A 19,381-nucleotide genomic window follows, 5' to 3' on the forward strand; every position below is an offset into this window, starting at 1 on the left:
TTACTTCGTGCGAATAAAGAGCTAGCTGCGTTGCACAAGAGCGATGTTTTCTGAAGCCATGCTGATTACGTGTCAATAGATCGTTCCCTTCGAGGTGATTCATAATGTTTGAATACAGTATATGCTCCAAAACCCTACTGCAAACCGACGTCAATGATATAGGTCTGTAGTTAAATGGATTACTCCTACTACCCTTCTTGAACACTGGTGCGACCTGCGCAATTTTCCAATCTGTAGGTATAGATCTATCGGTGAGCGAGCGGTTGTATATGAGTGCTAAGTAGGGAGCTATAGTATCAGCGTAATCTGAAAGGAACCTAATCGGTATACAATCTGGACCTGAAGACTTGCCCGTATCAAGCGATTTGAGTTGCTTCGCAACTCCTAAGGTATCTACTTCTAAGAAACTCATGCTAGCAGATGTCCGTGTTTCAAATTCTGGAATATTCCATTCGTCTTCCCTGGTGAAAGAATTTCGGAAAACTGCGTTCAATAACTCCGCTTTAGCAGCACAGTCGTCGATAACAGTACCATCGGCACTGCGCAGCGAAGGTATTGACTGCGTCTTGCCGCTTGTCTACTTTACATACGACCAGAATTTCTTCGGACTTTCTACCAAATTTCGAGACGATGTTTCGTTGTGGAACCTATTAAAGGCATCTCGCATCGAAGTACGTGCCAAATTTCGCGCGTCTGTAAATTTTAGCCCATCTTCGGGATTTCGCGTTCTTCTGAACTTCGCATGTTTTTTCCGTTGCCTCTGCAACAGCGTTCGGACTTTTTTTGTGTACCACGGGGGATCCGTTCCATCTCTTACCAATTTATGAGGTATGAATATCTCAATTGCTGTTGCTACTATGTCTTTGAATTTGAGCCACATCTCGTCTACATTCGCATAGTCAGTTCGGAAGGAATGGAAATTGTCTTTTAGGAAGGCTTCTAGTGGCACTTTATCCGCTTTTTTAAATAAAATTATTTTGCGTTTGTTTCTGATGGATTTGGAAGAAATGGTATTGAGCCTAGCTACAATGACCTTGTGATCACTAATCCCTGTATCAGTCATGATGCTCTCTATCAGCTCTGGATTGTTTGTGGTCAAGAGGTCAAGTGTGTTTTCGCAACCATTTACAATTCGCGTGGGTTCGTGGACTAACTGCTCGAAATAATTTTCGGAGAATGCATTTAGGACAATCTCGGAAGACGTTTTCTGCCTACCACCGGTTTTGAACAAGTATTTTTGCCAACATACCGAGGGTAGGTTGAAATCCCCACCAACTATAACCGTATGAGTTGGGTATTTATTTGTTACGAGACTCAAACTTTCTCTGAACTGTTCCGCAACTGTATCATCGGAGTCTGGGGGTCGGTAGAAGGAGCTAATTATTAACTTAATTCGGCTTTTAAGTATAACCTCCACCCACACCAATTCACACGGAGTATCTACTTCGACTTCACTACAAGATAAACCACTACTGACAGACACAAACACTCCACCACCAATTCTGCCTAATCTATCTTTCCTGAACACCGTCTGAGACTTCGTAAAAATTTCTGCAGAACTTATTTCAGGCTTTAGCCAGCTTTCTGTACCTATAACGATATCAGCTTCTGTGCTTTCTATTAGCGCTTGAAGCTCAGGGACTTTTCCAGCGCAACTACAACAATTTACAACTATAATTCCGACTGTTCCTTGATCCAAGCACGTCCTGTAATTGCCAAGCACCCTTTGACATTGCAGCCCATCCCGCACTTTCCCGAGGCCTTCTAACCTAAAAAACCGCCCAGTCCACGCCACACAGCCTCCGCTACCCGTGTAGCCGCCAGCTGAGTGTAGTGAACTCCTGACCTATTCAGCGGAACGCGAAACCCCACCAGCCTATGGCGCAAGTCAATGAATCTGCAGCCAATAAGGTTGCAAAACCGTCTGAGCCTCTGATTCAGACCCTCCATCCGGCTCTGCACCAAAGGTCCGCAGTCGGTTTTCTCAACGATGCTGCAGATGGTCAGCTCTGCCTTCATCTCGTAAGAAAGACCGGCAGCCTTCACCAAATCAGATAGCCGCTGGAATCCAGAGAGAATTTCCTCAGATCCAAAGCGACACACGTCATTAGTGCCGACATGTGCCACCACCTGCAGCTGGCTGCACCCTGTGCTCTTCCGGAAGGACCCTTTCCACATCAGGAATGACTCCTCCCGGAATGCACACGAAGTGCACACTGGATTTCTTCCCCTCCTTAGCCGCCGTATCCCTAAGGGGCCCCATTACGCGCCTAACATTGGAGCTCCCAACTAATCGATAACTAAAACCTGAATTGTACTGTTTCCTGCGGGCTAATTACATCAACCTAGAAGCTTCCTCTATGTTCTACTGTGTTGTTTTTAGTGTCTCTGCATTCCTTAGCACGCGACATAAGTTTGCAGACGATAAATGTAACCGTTTCAGAGAGAAAAGCTGCCAATGTAACGCTCTGGCAATACGTCGATTTGATAGCAAATGACGAAAACGGGCTTATTTCTTAGGTTTTTACTACATATGAACACTTTTCACATTCTCTCGTGTAACGTGGCTTTTAGGCCTCTCTTCATGCAAAATCTTAAGGTCGTCGGTAATGTCAAGGCACCAAAGCCGGATAATAAGTCAATAATCGATTACTAAAACTTAAAGTTTACTGCTTCTTACTGGCTGATTACATCAACTAATAAGCTTCTTCTGTGTTTTACTGTGTTGCTATTAGTACCTCCACATAGCGCAGCACACAACATAAGTTTTCAGACGATGAAGGTAACCACTTCACAGAGAAATTCCAAATTCTGTGTCTGTGTCTACTGCCTGCTCATATTGTTTAAAGCAGGTTGCTCTAAATGCCCAGTGGATCTGATTCCCTTGATACCCATTCTATACAATCTCGGATTGGGAAAGACCAAGCTCTGCTTATACTTATAGTCTGGGAAGTTGACATATCTTAGACAGTAAAATATGATGGTTAAAGATGTCCACTGAGTATTCCCATATACACTGAAGTTAGCTTTGAACAACAAATTATTAATTGGCCACCTACTCTTAACTCAATAGCTACTAAGATCTTTCACTGGTGAAGGAGGTGACAACGTTGTTACGTCCATTAGAGGCTTCTGTAGTTTGCTGAGAATGATGTGATATAATTGTGCCTTGTGATTTTCTGTGGAGTTCCAGAGTAAGTTCTACACTGGTGCAGGACATCCATTATTGCTGTTCTCATTCGAGGCAATCCTGGATTCTAAATCTCAAGCACCAGAGGATTAGAAACAGCAATGCAACCTCTGTCTTCCTGGCTGTCCACTATTTCAAAGTGCTGTGGTTGACAGTCTCTTCTCATTGTGCAGTGCTTGTAGATTATTGTAAATGGATAAACTGCAATATTTAGAACATCTCATTCTAAACTTTCTAAAGAACGAGACTTTTCTGTCACGACCACTTTTTGTGTGAGGTGATAAATACCAGGAATTTGGTTGTATTTTGAGAACCTAATGGTGACATACATTAGTGTCTGTGTAAACTAATGGAACTGGATTTTTCCTGAGGTCGGCAGTTTTCCGAAGGTCGGCGTTTTCCCACGAGGTCGGCGTTTTACCCCGAGGTCGACGTTTTTCCCTCGAGGTCTGCGTTTTTCCCCGAGGTCGGCGTTTTTTCGCTAGGTCTGCGTTTTTGCACTGAGGTCGGATCGGCGATTTTTTCCCCGAGGTCTAGAAATCTATCGGTATATTGAAAATCCAAAGTATTTTGATGTATATCGAACTATACTGATATGTCAAGTCAACTTGAAACATATATCCGACCACTAGATATCGGTATTTATCGAGATAGCGATATATTTCGATATACCTATTTATTTCGAGAATCGTTTTCTTAGGGGTACAGATTTTTTTCAAGACGTCCATTCTTTCCCATTATCGATTCATTTCGATATATCGACTTATGTCGAAGCACTCATTATATCGAGATGTCGATTTATTTCGAGATATCTATCTATATTGAGGCATCCATTTATTTCGAGGTATCAATTGATTTCGAAGTATCCGTTTATGTCGAGATATCGATTTAGTTTGATATACCGAAACAAATCGGGTTGTCTGTTTATTTCGAGCTATCGATATATTCCCATGTATCGGTGTACTTCAGATATCGATTCCTTTCGAGATATCGATATATTTAAAGAAACCTCTATATCTCAAGTAATCCATAAATTTCTAGATATTGTATTTTTAGAGATATCTTTATATTACTAGGTACCAATATATTTCAAGATATCGATATATTTCTATACCTCGATTTATCTCGAGAGGTCCGTGAGATTCGAGATATCGATCTATATGGTAAGCTGAAATGCGTCTAGATGTCGATATATTTCGGGATATCGAATCATTTCGATGTAGCTGTCTTTTGGAGGTGTCGATTTATTTCGAAGTTTCGATTTTTTTCATGGTGTCGATTTATTTCGAGGTTGCGATTTATTTCGGGTTGGCGATTTATTTCTGGGTGTGGATTTATTTCGAGGTGTCGATATATTTCGAGGTGACGATATATTTCGACGTTACTTGTTGACTGCATCAGCTTAGAACCTATTTCGTACAGAGTGGTGCGACTGCATACCTCAGAAGGCGACATTGATATCCAGACGATGAATGTAAACGTTTCCGAGAGAAAAGCGTCCAATGTGACGAATTGGCACTACGTCATTATGAAAACAAATGACGGAAACGTGAGGTTTCTGCCACTCAAAGTGCTGCCAACTTTCACCCCACCCCCTCCTCACTCTCCCCAGTCGTGGCGATCAGCTGGTGTGATAGAAATGGACACAGGAAAGTAATAACGTTCCATGAAATCCCATTCTAGGGAGGTTCAAGGGTAAATGTTCCAGACGGTTTATTTGCATTAAGACACGCATACTGGACATCTACAATGTCACATCTGCCAGATCGTTTCTATTGTCAGCAGTGGAAAACAAAACAGCGTACTGAAAAAGCCATAGTGAGACGCGGTTTTTGGTAGACGAAATAATAGGAATACTCTAGGCACTGATAATGATGATCTAATGAGAATTCTGGTATTGTTTTGAAAGATGCATTTAAATATGCATTGAACGTAGCTCCAAATTATTTTGAGAATTATAATTGCGGTATGATGGATCTACATTGGAGATTTGGTAATGCAAAACATTTCGATCTGAGAATACTTTACGTGATAGAACGGCATTGACCTTGTGTGTCATTAGGGTAAAGTTAATTTGCCGCCATTAACATAAAATTTATCCGCCATTAACATAAAATCTATTTTTCAGCTTACTTCAATAAGGACTCACTTCAGATGATTGGACAACTAAAGAGAACTCAAACCGTTATTTTAATAGTATTCGTAGGTCCAATGCAGCATTTACTGTGGACAGTCCCTGAGTCAAGACTGTCAGTTTTATGTAGGGAGCACTCCTTTAAGAAAGCACTCCGTGTTCAGGCCACAAGTGGCCAATCAGGACCATCCGACCGCCACGTCATTCTCACTGAGGGTGGAGGAGGAGCTGGCTCTCCCACTCGTTGTGGTAGTTTCCTTTGACTGGAGCCGCTACTATTCGGTCGAGTAGTTCCTCAATTGGCATCGCAAGGCTGAGTGCAACCCGAAAAATGGAAACAGCGCATAGCGGCCCGGATGGTCACCCATCCAAGTGCCGACCACGCCCGAAAGTGCTAAACTTCAGTGATCTGACGGGAACCGGTGTATCCACTGCGGCAAGGCCGTTGCCCCTACCACTTTTACATGATATTTTTGATCGTAGATCAGGTCTGATGGCTGGAAAGAATGGACGTTTACCATGTTATGCACATTTATATTTTCACTACGTCGACACAGCTGGTCCAATTTCGACCAGCGGTGATGGTAGCCATAATGATCGAGCCAAGCATCCTGTGTACATTGGTTGCACCCAAGTGTGTGGGGATCACAGCATTCGTGACATTTAAATTTGTTACTTCTTTGCTACTATATTCGCAATAAATTTTGCAGACAGTATCCGCATATGACGCTGAATGCACCTACAAAATTATATCATTGTACGACACATGTTTCAGGAGATACGTCATAAAAACTCAGGACAAGGCCAGACGCTGCATAGTACGGACGTGGACGCAAAGCTGTAAATAAATGCCTGGTCAACACCAAGCTTTTCCGCTGGTCATCTATAAAGATAAAAAATCCCCAATATTGTCCACCAGCAAATTTTTGAAAAACCTTTATTTTGTCATCCATTTTTTTTTCCTGTAAAAATCGTAAAAGCCGCATCATTGTGTTTTTAAAAATCGTTTCCTATTGTCATCTCTTTTTATGTATTTTAAACCATTTATCGCTTGTGTAACCTGTGGCTACAAGTCCATTCCCTTTATGGGGTAATCGAAATAATGAACAACGGAAAAAAGTGTGGGTCAATTTCTTCCTCATTTTTCGGAACTTTTGATAATAGTAAATCGTTGGCTCTTTGAGGGCTTGGTAGGTACATACAAGAGATTAGTGTAAGATTAGAATTTGGGTTAGATACAGTGCCAGGAGGTTCTGTTTCTATCTGGCTAGCTTCAAAGTACTTCACCATCTACTAAGTGATGCGTTTCATTGTGAATGGTGTGGTCTGTGCTAGGTCTATCCTTTACTCCACAATGCTGTTCCTTCGATGCTAATAAAACCAGGATGTTATCAAAATATATGCACAGTGGCAGACTGGAGTCTGGAGAAATATTTCCAGTGGTGGGGAGGGGGGAAGGCGCGTCGGGGCTGGAGTGCATGATTCTGAAACTGGCACTCTGTGTACAAATCAGCAGGTCAGTTACGAGGTGCATCAAGCTACAAGACCCTAACTCTATAAGCGCTACAACTGGTCAAAGCTAAGGTTTAGCAGTATTGTGGAGAATTCTTATCTGGAAGAGTATGAGTATACTGTAACGAATAAAAACTCTTTACTCCAGATTCCAAGGATGGTTAGGGGCGACGGGTGAAAGTGCCCTTTTGCCTATCCTCCCCTCCCCACCTCCTCCCCTCCCCCTCCCCTTCCCCCTCGCGGACGCCAATGGCTGGCCCGTTCATTTTGAGAACATCAGAGTTGCAGTAACCTTTCTGAGAAACTGTTCTAGATGTCCTTGCGCGTCAATCTTACCACTCACAACAGCAGTGGGAATGTCGGTTATCGCTCAAACAACTGGTTTTCGGCTCTTATCAGTTTCCCAGCCTCACTTTAACCTAATTGTTAAAGCCCGTCACAATACCAGTTCTTGTAATAACCGATTTTCAGTATTTTATTTACATTATTTCCTCTTGTAAACGTAGAAATCAAACAAAGATAAAAATTTTTACTTTCTCAGTTTCTTGATAAATGGAATCAAAACGTCAAATACATTTATGATGACCTGCAGCCGTCCAGAACGAAATTAGAATTATATTAATACCGTCAGCTGCTCACGGGTGTCGATATATATCAACGGGGACAGGTGACAATGTGTGCCTGTCTGGGACTCGAACCCGGGATCTCCTGCTTACATGGCAGGCTCTCTGCCCATCTGAGCCACCGAGGGCACAGACGATAGTGTGACTGCAGGTACTATCTCGCGCACGCTTCCCGCGAGACTCACATTCTCACCTTCCATGTCCACGCACTACATTCGTAGTGTCCCACACCAACACATTCATTACTCGTGGAACACATTCTTACCAAGTCCAGTTCGGGGAATACGTGTGCATCTTCACAGAAGAAGGTCATGGCTGGTATTGCCAGAACCATATACTTATATGGATATGGACATGTCTTCCACGAGGAATGAGTGTGTTGGAGTGGGACTCTACGACTGTAGTGTATGGACATTCAAGGTAAGAATGTGAGTCTCGCAGGAGGCGTGCGCGATATAGTCCCTGCAGTCGAACCATACACTGTGCCCTCGGTGGCCTAGATGCATAGAGCGTCTGTCATTTTAGCAAGAGATCCCGGGTTCGAGTCCCGGTCGTGGCACACATTTTCACTTGTCCACGTTGATATTTATCAACGCCCGTGAGCAACTGACGGTATTAATATAATTCTAATTTCTTTAAATTAAATAGTCCAATAAAACTTTGTCCGCTGTTCGCTGTTTCTCTCAAAATATAGCGAGTACTTCTATACCACAGAAAACTGCCAGTATTATCCTACTGATTTTAGTTTTTAGAACTCTGCTCAAAAATTATATTTAAATCGGTTATCACAGCACTATGCGGGCATTACGTATAATCCAGCGATAAAGAGTGAAAACTGCGGCAGGAGAACTCTCTTTTTCGTTTTAATTTCTCTGTTAACGGCTAAAAGCAGATAACGTAGACACAGGCAGCAGATCAGGCACTTTCTATTTTTATCCCGAACTATGATTGATTTGTAAAATTTTAACTTTTTTCCTTGTATGATGTCGCAAGTCGACCAAATCGACCATTGTGCTTCACTCGTACTGCATATCGTAAAATACTTCCAGGCTTCCAGATGGTGCCATTCTGTGTTACAACTGACTTTCGACAACAGCGAGAAACTGCGTCCATTCTCGCCCACTGCTTGTATAACAGGCACAGTATTGTCTCGGCAATGTTGGACCAATTCACTTGTTGCTCGTTTCCATCAGCAGTGTTATTAAAGTGGCATACATCACTTTTCCCATTTTTTCTGTAATAACGCAGTATTTAAGAGCTATGGAAATCTTACGAATAAAAATTACTCGTCTTTTTTAAAAAAGATTTATTTGAAAACTAAAAATTTTACTACGACAGCTGTGGCTAATTGATATATCTGTTTTTACGTGGTTATCAGGAAAAAATAAAAAAAAATACTTGTTATAACCGAGAGCAAACAAATACCGAAAGACATCGGTTATTCAGAACTAAAATACCCATATCGTTTTAACTGATCGGTTTTTCTATCTCTAAACTGCAATGTCGCCATAGAAAAGTGTGTCGTTTCATCAATGTCCATAGCAACTTTGAGATATGTGTTTATGCGCAATATCGGCAAATGGAAACACGAAGAGGTAATAAGCACATGAGCGATAGAATTTATTTCACAGTCAGAAAAGTCGAGTGACAGACAAGACTGAATCACTGTAATAGAAATTATATGGAAAGCTGTGTAAAGGAAAATTTCCAGTTCTTTCGTGGATTCCAAAATTGAAGCAAATTCCGGGACATCAAGGTGACATAGTCTTATACGGATAGTATTCCATGACTAACGTAATTGGCCCACATACTGTACTGGTATACTGATAATATTACACTACTAAGGTAATTTACCTGAAATAATTTACAAACATGTTACTATAACATTCGCTACTACTCATTACGCTAATTGACCTTCAGCCATTAAGCGCAAGCGCAGATCTCAGTTATGATACGTGCGCCATCGAAAAATTTATCAAGGTGGTAACTCAACACAACTACAAACGATCATTGTGTGCAAAATAAATAGAACACCTCATAAGAAGAACATGACGGGTTTGAATCATTCCCACCGCAAAGGATGAAAAAATCAGGCTTGCACATAAGACCACTTGATAACTAACCAGAAATTCAGATTAGTTGTAGCTTCGGTGACAATCGCCTTTTTTACATTTTCCCCGTAAACTAGATAATTATGAAACGTAACAACTACTCTAAAATACCTGCAGCAACGGACTTGCCGCGGAGGTTGCATCGGTTCACGTGAGATCACCGAAGTTAAGTGCGTTGTCGGGCGTTGAAGGCACTTGGATGGGTGATCATCCAGGCCGCCTCATGATGCCAATCGAGGAGCTACTCGACCCAATAGTAGCGGCTCCGGTCAAAGAAAACCATCATAACGACCGGGAGAACAGTGTGCTGATCCCCGCCCCTCCTGTTCACATCCTCCACGGATGATGACACGGCGGTCGGATGGTCCCGTCCCAGTAGGCCACTGGTGGCCTGAAGACGGAGTGCTTACAAAGCAAACTACTCTCCAGTGGATGGTCGTACTACTGAGACCTTGATGCCTGGCATCAATAACAGATGGCAGCACAAGAGGTTGCCTTACGCCTACTGCCGAATTTTGCGATCTGTCGTAAGCCTGCGTAAGCACGTGGGGCCTTCCGTCTTAAGTGCAAGCATATCCATTGCGTTTTCTGCCGCGCGACTTGAGTGGAATGTTTCATTATTTCTGAAATATTATAGAAATGTTTTTCGTTGTATATCCTCACCATCGGTACTGAATTTACTGTAAAATTACTTGCTCACTTTTCGGAACTTCCGTTCATAGTAAATCGATACTATTTGAAGCCGTGGTAGACACGAGTCTAGTGTGCTTCACCTTCAGCACCTTCAGTCTCGGTTCCTATGTCCCTGATTTCACAACGAACAGTTCGTTGTCTACTGAGTATACTGTCTGTTGCACGACACTATCCCTCCCACGCTGCTAAATGTAGGTCGTCGGCAAAATATGACTGCAGTGGAACAAGGGCGTCTGCAGAAATTTCCCCAGGAGGTGGTGGTGGCATTGTTAGTGGTGTGTGTGTGTGTGTGTGTGTGTGTGTGTGTGTGTGTGTGTGCGTGTGTGTGTGTGTGTGTGGAGGCCATTACTATGAAATTCACACAGTCCAGACCGCCAAGGAAAATAAACCTTGAGATTTGGAAAGGTTGTTGATCTTATACCGCTTATACTGCATATTTCGAAATTCCACCTCTAAGGGGGATACACAGGAAATGAAAGGATTTTTGAAACATGTAGCTATTAAGGTAATTTTGAAGCTAGGCAGACGAAAATTTGTATCTGGTTTCTAGGTCAGAAATAAAGAAATATGTGTTCCAGTATTATTGGGAATTTAACCTCTATGAGGTGAAATAGTAGGTGAACATTTTAACTTGAGATAAAAAATTATGGAAGGACTATGGAAGTATTTTTAAGGCTATATCTACGAAAATTGGTATTTGACTTCAAGGTTACAAATAAGAAAATACGTATTTTCGTGTTTTTGGAAGTTCAACCCCTAAGGGGATGAAATAGAGTGAGCTGGTGCGTTTCTGGCGCCAGTTTCCGTCCATCGATGTTTCGATCTTTGAGTCGCGGTCCAGAGGACACTGCTCGCTAACCGACTGTAGTAGTTCTCTGTGCGGCCCAACATCGGGCTTACCGCGCTTACACTGGACACAGTTGCCAACAAATCGCATGCCATCGCCATATAGGTTGGGCCAAAACATGTGTTCCCGAACTCTGTTCAAGGTCTTGTAGAACCCCAAATGATCCCCTACCGCCGAATCGTGGAAATATCTGAGTGCCATGCTAACTCGTTCCTGTGGAATACAGACCTTCCCTTCACCACGGTTGTCTTCCCCTTTACACAAGACACCCCCCGCCCACCCCACCCCCCGAAGACCTCGCCATCCGCCAACTGCTGCCGAATCGGTCCCCACCCGGGGTCCTCGGCCTGTTTGCCGGCTAAGTCGCAGAAGAAGCCGGGTGTCTCGGAGAGAAGGAAATTGACCCCCAGATCCGGCTCCACGTGGCCCTTGCCTTCCCCAGACTCTGCCGCGAACATACGGATAAGAGCGTCGCCAATTCATTGTCTCTGCCACTAATATGGCGAACCTGGAGATAAGTCTCGTCATCTTAACTTCGGTATGATTTTTAGCGATCTTATTAATCAAAGTTTAAGGGCTGGCACTGGCCAAGTAACTCACGGAGGCTCATTGGTTTCAGTCCAGTTGTATTGCTCACCTGTTCTCCAGATAGGGTTGTGTAGTTTATGTCTCAGAAAATTGTCTGCTCTTGATGTGTGTTGTGTTAGAGATAACTGGCAGCGGTCGACGCTAGCATACTGGGAGCAGAGCACCACGGCGGCAGAGAGATATTTGAGGCCATGTCCTCTCCTTTACATCTTGGGTTATGTTGTCACTTTTGCGTGATTCCATCTTTCCGGTGCTGAACTATAGCATCCAAAGTTCAATTGCATTGCCATGTTGAGTATATTTCTATGTCATTCTCTGCCTCGTGGATCTCTTGTATTGATTTGAATCCTTGGTCTGCTCGCGTCTATCGCCAATTCACACGAAATATTGAAGCAACCTTATTTTAAGGGTATTGTCATATAGTCATGTTCTAGTTGTAATCATTCTAAGAATATTGTTGATTAATCAACTGAGTAAGTAAATTTGAAGGTCCGTTTAGTCAAAATTAAAGGACCCCCTTAATTGTTTTAGTCATTTTTATACAGTTTTGTTTAGGAAAGTTGGCAAGCCGAACGTTAAATATCTGTATTCTTACGCTTAATCTGTTTCTCCCCTGATTGCAAGTAGTGAGAGTTCTGCTATGAATTTTATGGACATTTGTGCTATTTAAGTAAAGCTTTACCTAAGTATATATACCTAGTCATATTCAAATTTCAAGTTTTACGGGTCTCGTTCCACTTAACGAAATTTATTTATTATTTGTCCAACTGATCTGGCCTTGTGATTTTATAATGCTTTTGATTGTAATAAAATATGTAGCAACTACAACGGATTACTATTGTGATTTTGGTGTGTCACTACCATACCCCATATCACAGAGGATGAAATGTTTCATGAAATATATGAAAACCTGTTTTTGATACATTGAACGATTAAGAGGGTGGAATATAGGATGTAATGTTTTATAAAAGTATTTCAGTGCGAAAGAGTTTTTAAAGCGAAATCTATGAATATTGTGTTATTGAAAACTACGTGTTTCACTGTTTTTGGAACTACAACCTCCAAGAAGGTGCAATAGGGGCACAGGTTTCACTGACCCATAGCCTTCCAGCCCAACCTGCAAAGTATACGGACTTGAAATTTGATGAAGGTGTAAATCTTACGCTGAAAGCATCATTTAAGAAGAGATTGTTCGAAATTTCACTCCTATGGGGGTGAAACATGGGTTGAAAGTCTTTTTTTTTAAATATGTCCCTATGTCCCTATTGAAGCTATAACTACAAAACTACGAAAATTGACATTTGGTGTCTCAGTCAGATACAAAAAAGAAACAGGTTTTTAGCATTTTCCGAAATTCTTCCATTGGGGGATAAAATAATTAGTGAAGGTTTTTTGAAAATAAATCATTATTAAAGAACTACTGAAGCATTTTTATAGCTACATCTATGAAAATAGGTATTTGACATCTCGGTTGGATGTAAAAAAAATGTGTTTCGTTGCTTTTGGAAATTTAACTCACTAATAGAGTGAAATAGGGGATGTAATGTTTTATGAAATATTTCACTATGAAAGCATTTTTAGAATTAAATGGATGAAGATTTGAATTTGGCTCCTCGGCTCTAAATAGAAGAATACGTGTTTAATTGTTTTTGAAAACCCAACCCCTAAAGGGTGTGAGATGTTTCAGAAAATGGTTCATTATGAAAGGATTGCTAAATATATCTGACAATTCGTATTCGGCTAATATGTTACAATTTTTAAAAACTACGTGTTTTTCTGGTTTTGGAACTTCGAGCATAAGGGGATGAAAATTTTAATGAAATATTTATTGCGTTATATTAAAATATTTTAAATCTGCATGTATGAAAACCGGTATTTCACTTCTCAATTAGATATAAAGAAATATGCGTTAGGGAATGAAAGACTGTACGGAGATATCACCACAAGAATACAAACGGCTTGATTAACAAAAACCTTGGACTCCAGCTGTCAGCATTGCTTTTTGATCATTCAGTAAAAGACCATGCTTCAACGGCGCTAAGTTTAGAAAGTTTAGAAAGTGTTGCAGTTTATAAAAGACATAAAAAAACGATTAAAGAAAAAAATTCTTTGCAGACCATGAACGGTCTACGCAAGTAAAGAAGCGGATGATAAGCTAGCTCTTTATGCAAATGAGTTGGTCAGTTTAAGTTCCGAGACATGTCATGCAGCAGGAACGGAATCCTATAGTTGCTACGATTGGCTAAAGGAAAAGTTTTGCAGAATCACTCGAAATCACTTCTGCAAGTGGCTAAGAATCTCGTAATGAATAAAAATTCTGTACTGAGAATTCCAAGGTGGGAGATGCAAGATTCCTCCCCCCCCCCCTTCCCCCTCCTCACAATGCTATCCTTCTTTACCTACAGCAAAAAATAAATAAATTAATTAATAAATAAAACTAGAGAAATTTCTACTGTGAAACTATTTGCATACAAGAGAACGGCCCTTGAAATTTAACTCTTCAAAGTTTTAAGCCCTGCTCATTCCGGATATTGATTAGAAAGTGTTAATCCACATGTGAAACCTGAGTATATAATCCCTGTGACATTTGATCAACGGTGTTCCATAAGGACAGGTTCTCATTCAAAACGTTCGAAAATTCAATTTCTTTGTAGTTGCATTTTTTAAAGGTGTACTTGTCTAGACTCTTGGAACAGAAAGTTTTTTTTTTAATCCGTGCTTTACAAAAGTTTCTACAGTCCATTGTTTGAAGCAGTGTCACGGCTGCCATGAGCCGCGCGGGGTACCCGCCATGTGTCCAACGCCTTGTCACGGTTCGCGCGGCTCCCCCTGTTGGAGGTTCGAGTCCTCCCTCGGGCATGGTTGTGTGTGTGTGTTGTCCTTAGCATAAGTTACTGTAAGTAGTGTGTAAACATAGGGACTGATGGTTCAAATGGCTCTGAGCACTTTGGGACTTAAGATCTGAGGTCATCAGTTTCCTAGAACTTAGAACGACTTAAACCTAACTAAATTAAGGACATCACACACACCCATGCTCGAGGCAGGATTTGAACCTGCGACCGTAGCGGTCGCGTGGCTCCCGACTGAAGCGCCTACAACCGCTCGGCCACATCGGCCGGTCTATCATGTATTCTAGAAGAGTTGCAAGGTCGTCAGTGGCGCCTGTTCTTTCGAGAGCAGTTACTATCTTCATATCTATGGTTAAACGTTACCCAGCCATTGACCTTCTTCTGTGCGAATGCGCACAGGTTGCCGGAACTCTTACGGGAATCGTCACCTTAGTATGAGCCAGTAATGAGTGGATGGACAAATACCTATTAAGTACATTACGTATGCGGATTGTGGACGGTTGGGGATGTGAGTCTCACGGGAAGCGTGCGAGGGATAAATTCCTGCAGTCGTGTTGTTCATGTGTGCCCTCGATGGCTCAGATGGATTGAGCGTCTGCCTTGTAAGCAGGAGATTCTGGGTTCGAGTCCCAGTAGGGGCACACTTTTCAGCTGTCCCCATCGAAGTATATCAACAACACCTGTCGGCAGCTGAGGGTTTCAATTAATTATCAGTTGTGAAGGTGATTCGATGAACCCTTTGCCAGGCACTTAAATGTGTTTTGCAGGGTATCCATATAGATGTAGATGATAACTCGTCCCGTGTCGCACGTGCTCAAAATGATTCATACTGCAGAATGCATGCAAACATACTCACCGAAAATACGGACGAATATCAAGTGCAGGCTGCCGAGTGCTGCATATCCAGCTTTGACAGATCGGCTTTTCCTGCCAAGAAGAACAGGAAGTTGCTGTCTAGGAACAATCAGAGGTAGAGGAAGGGTTGATAAATACTCCTTGACTTGCAGACTAAACGTAAATAACGAAAATACATTTTTGGTAAAAATTGGTCAAAACATAATCGGTTGCCCTCCGTATTGGATTAGCTGTTTTGAATATTGAAAATCTGACTTCAGATTCGTTTTCAGCGACATTAAAAATATATATGTAACACTCAGTTCATGCAAATCGAAGTAATAATATAACTAAATGTTTTCCCTAAACTTTGAACACATTTTTTTCGGGTAACTATTTTCTCAGAACGGCATGCAGCATAAATTAAAAGTGGTTCGTTCTCTTAACATCTACCTCTGACCCCTAAAAGTAAACACTTTTCTTAGGAACTTATAGCTATAATATGACATTTGTTAATATTAACTAATTTTTGTGTAGGCATAAGGAGTGAAACAAACCCTCAAAAATCGAACTCAAAGTTCGAATTAGCACTGTATCGTTAAATTTAAGGTTGTTTCATTACGGTTAGGTATACGCTCCCATAAATTTTATGTTTTATCGACTGATGTTATCCATTTTCAATTTCAGAGGAATAATGTAGTATCAACTGATGTTACCCATTTTTGAATTCAGGTAACATATGAGGTGCCACACTGCACGCGCTCTGCGTACTCCAGTCTCGCAGGCCCTTGATCAAATCATAATTACGGGCGCCATTTTTTATTGAAAATCTAAAATTAAGCTCATAGTATTATCACTCGTAATTCCCAAACAGATCTTTCGAATGTATTTTCATTGTCTCAAAAAGAATTTCAAATGTACCCTTTTTTGCTCATTTGTATGAGAACCTGGCCGTAACGCCGGAATATAGTCACGAGATTTTTTTTCAGAGACGCTGTACGTTCGCGAGAAGACTTTCGTTCTGCGCGTGTCGAAGGACATTCCTCAGATATTACTGTGTGTGTGCTACTCAGTCGTGCCATTTAAGTGTACATCTTTGCATAGTTTTCCTTTCACGATGTAAACAGTGTTCCGCTCAGTTGCTAACTGGCCAGTGAGTGGTTCCGAAGGTATCGGATGTGCGGTGCGTTCGGTCTGCTAGGACAACAGCAGACTAGCGTGGTGCGATGGCAGAAGCAGACACTGAGGGAGCTAGCTGCTGGGACGCCAGCGAACAATTTATGCCAAGTAAGACGAAGAGGACTATTCTAAAATTACGAGCCGTCTCAAAAGTGTTTACCATTGGTAAATCTTGCTGTTGAGTCTGACAAAACTGACAGTTTTGCCTAAAGATACATTAGAGAGAGCTACAGGAAATCCCCCCACCCCCCTCAATGAATTTTTGGTTGTGATGACAGGCCGATTGGTAGTGTAGCCCGAGATCTAAGTTAGGTTGGAAGGTGGTAATTTGATTGAGAGTTGTTTACGCCAACGATTATGAATGCCGACTAAACGTTGTGCGAGCAGATTGCCCTGTAGCGTAGCCTAGCGTTTCCGTCCGCGCCACATTTAACACACTTTCTCTAACTGTGTACAAAAGTCTCACAACAGCCACGATAACTACGTTTCTGGTGGGGGGAGGGTAGAGTCCACTATGTAACTTTCACTGCAAATTTTAGTAACCGCATAAACTAACCGAAATAGAAGCGTAATTTTAACTATATTTCCTTTTGTGGGAAAACAATGGTTCTCCTCTTTCGGCAGCAACTGTAATATGTAGGCGACTTATTAGTTTTTTTTAACTCTGAATCATGATCTCAATAGACGCAGTGCTTTTTTTACGTTACTTGATTTGTGGTCTATAGTAAACAATGCAACGAATTGGTAAATTCTTTGAAGTTTGACGTGTGTTACATAGACGACGTCTGCAATGTTCGTAAGGCCAAGTTTGCATATATTCGGTGTCTGTTTTTTTGGCCATGTACTGTATAATTAAAGGGAGGAGGATTATGTTCAAGGAGCAGTGCATTAGCAGTCTATGGAGAAATTGAGAATTTGAATCTAAAGAACGGCATGCTCGGGCAGTTCGTGCTATTCTGTTGACCACTGTGTAATTCGGACACAGTGATCATTGCCTCTCCCTCGTAACCAGGGGACTCGGGTGCTAATCCTGGTCTGGCACAAATTTTCAACAGTGCCCATTGACTAAAGTCTGTGCCCATTGTCAGCTAATGTCATTGTTTCGGTGTTAAATTGTATTTTGTTCACGATACGTAGTTTGGCTTTTTCATGGATAACAGCTTTGAAAAGCGTACAGGTTATATTGATATTTGCTCGTCGTTAGTCCAAGGCAACTATAGCGATTTATAAACACAGTTGTAGTTCGTATTAAGCCTACATACGTAATTGTGTCCTGTGTTTCTTTACCAAGAACTACTTCGTAAGTAATTCCCCTGTAGTGGTATTTTGTTTTAGTATTTTGTTTAAATATTTATAGACTGCAGGCTTGGATGAAATATGAAACACATGTCCGAAGTTCCTGTTGATACTGCAGATACTGTTTCATCCGAACTAGGGGCCAAAACATTTCATCTAATACAGAAGGACACAATTTGTCTCGAGATTTAGCAATTTTTCGTAATAGAGGCCTTGCTTCGATATATTTTTCTCTAATTCTTGTTTGGATTTAATCTTAAAACACACTAACTCTTCCACCACTTATTCGATATGTGGTTTTATCCATTTCGTAGCCTAGAGTTCCTAAACGGTCGATAATATTAATGATTTCCTTTCTCAATTATATTTTCTGTAAATCTCCTGTTTATGGTTATTGCTAACATGTTTCACGTTCTCACTTTTATTATTTTTATTTTTCTAGTTTTGTGCCTTGTAGCCAAATTTTCTTTGAATCTGGTTTCTAATTCTGAAATAGTAACAGTTGAAGGTCAAGAGAAGATTGCGGTCTATTTGAGGAGAGTGGCTTGGAGATTTTTTATAACAGACGTATACAGGTCATGGGGATCCTTACCTATATACATTTACTTCGAGTGTGATGTAGCCCATTCTCTTGTCATGATCTCGGCTGTATCGTAGCACATTGTCTCGGTTAGGTTGGAGATTTCTGTTGAGAGTTGCCGAAGTCAACGAAAGTGATTACAAAGTAAAGACTGTGCTAACAGAACGATCTGTAGCGTAGTCCAACACGTTCTTTCTGTCCTTTTAAAGCCTCTTTTAATTAAAAGTAACTAAAGCTGCAAGATACGATCACAAAAACTGTATTACGTAATAGAGTAATCCCAGACTATTGTTGTGTAAGTTGTGTGCGTACACTATTTTTTTTGTCAGTGAATATACATTTTTTTACTCATTTGCTGGGTTTCAATTTTCCCCGTTTTCTGGCAGAAAACCTTTTCCTGTGAAGGGCCCATTAGCTTGTCGGTTATATTTGTGACTTTCTCGACGGTCAGTAATTTCCTGATAGTCCATCCACCGGCGTCATTGTTAACATCGGATATAGATTTAAGTATTAGGAAGGCTAATATGAAGCTAATGCATAAGTAGGTCTAATAATTAATAAAAATAGGAATGCGGGTAAGCTACTACAAACAGCATAGTGAACGCATTGTTGTGGCCAAGATAGCCACGAATCCCACGCCTACCAAAGTCGTAAAAGTAGTCCGCAGATGATGAAGAAATTGATGAAATGTGTGATGAGATAAAAGAAATCATTCGGATAGTGATGGGAGATGAAAATTTAATATTAATGGGTGACTGGAATTCGACAGTAGGAAATGGAAGAAAAGGAAACGTAGTAGGTGAATATGGAATGGGGGTAAAAAATGAAAGAGGAAGCCGCCTGGTAGGTTTTTGCCCAGAGCATAACTTAATCATAGCTAACACTTGGTTCAAAAATCATGAAAGAAGATTGTATACGTGGAAGAGACCTGGAGATACTGCAATA

The 19,381-nt window shown here is 41.3% G+C and overlaps 1 non-coding gene across 1 annotated transcript; it reads left to right on the top strand.

The window, feature by feature from the left end:
* Positions 1-15,113: 15,113 nt before the first annotated feature.
* Trnat-ugu (transfer RNA threonine (anticodon UGU)) lies at positions 15,114-15,188 on the top strand. Its single transcript has one exon. It is a non-coding gene; the product is annotated as a tRNA-Thr (tRNA).
* Positions 15,189-19,381: the final 4,193 nt, after the last annotated feature.

This window comes from Schistocerca gregaria, unplaced genomic scaffold (genome assembly GCF_023897955.1).
Source record: "Schistocerca gregaria isolate iqSchGreg1 unplaced genomic scaffold, iqSchGreg1.2 ptg000317l, whole genome shotgun sequence".
Taxonomy (NCBI): domain Eukaryota; kingdom Metazoa; phylum Arthropoda; class Insecta; order Orthoptera; family Acrididae; genus Schistocerca; species Schistocerca gregaria.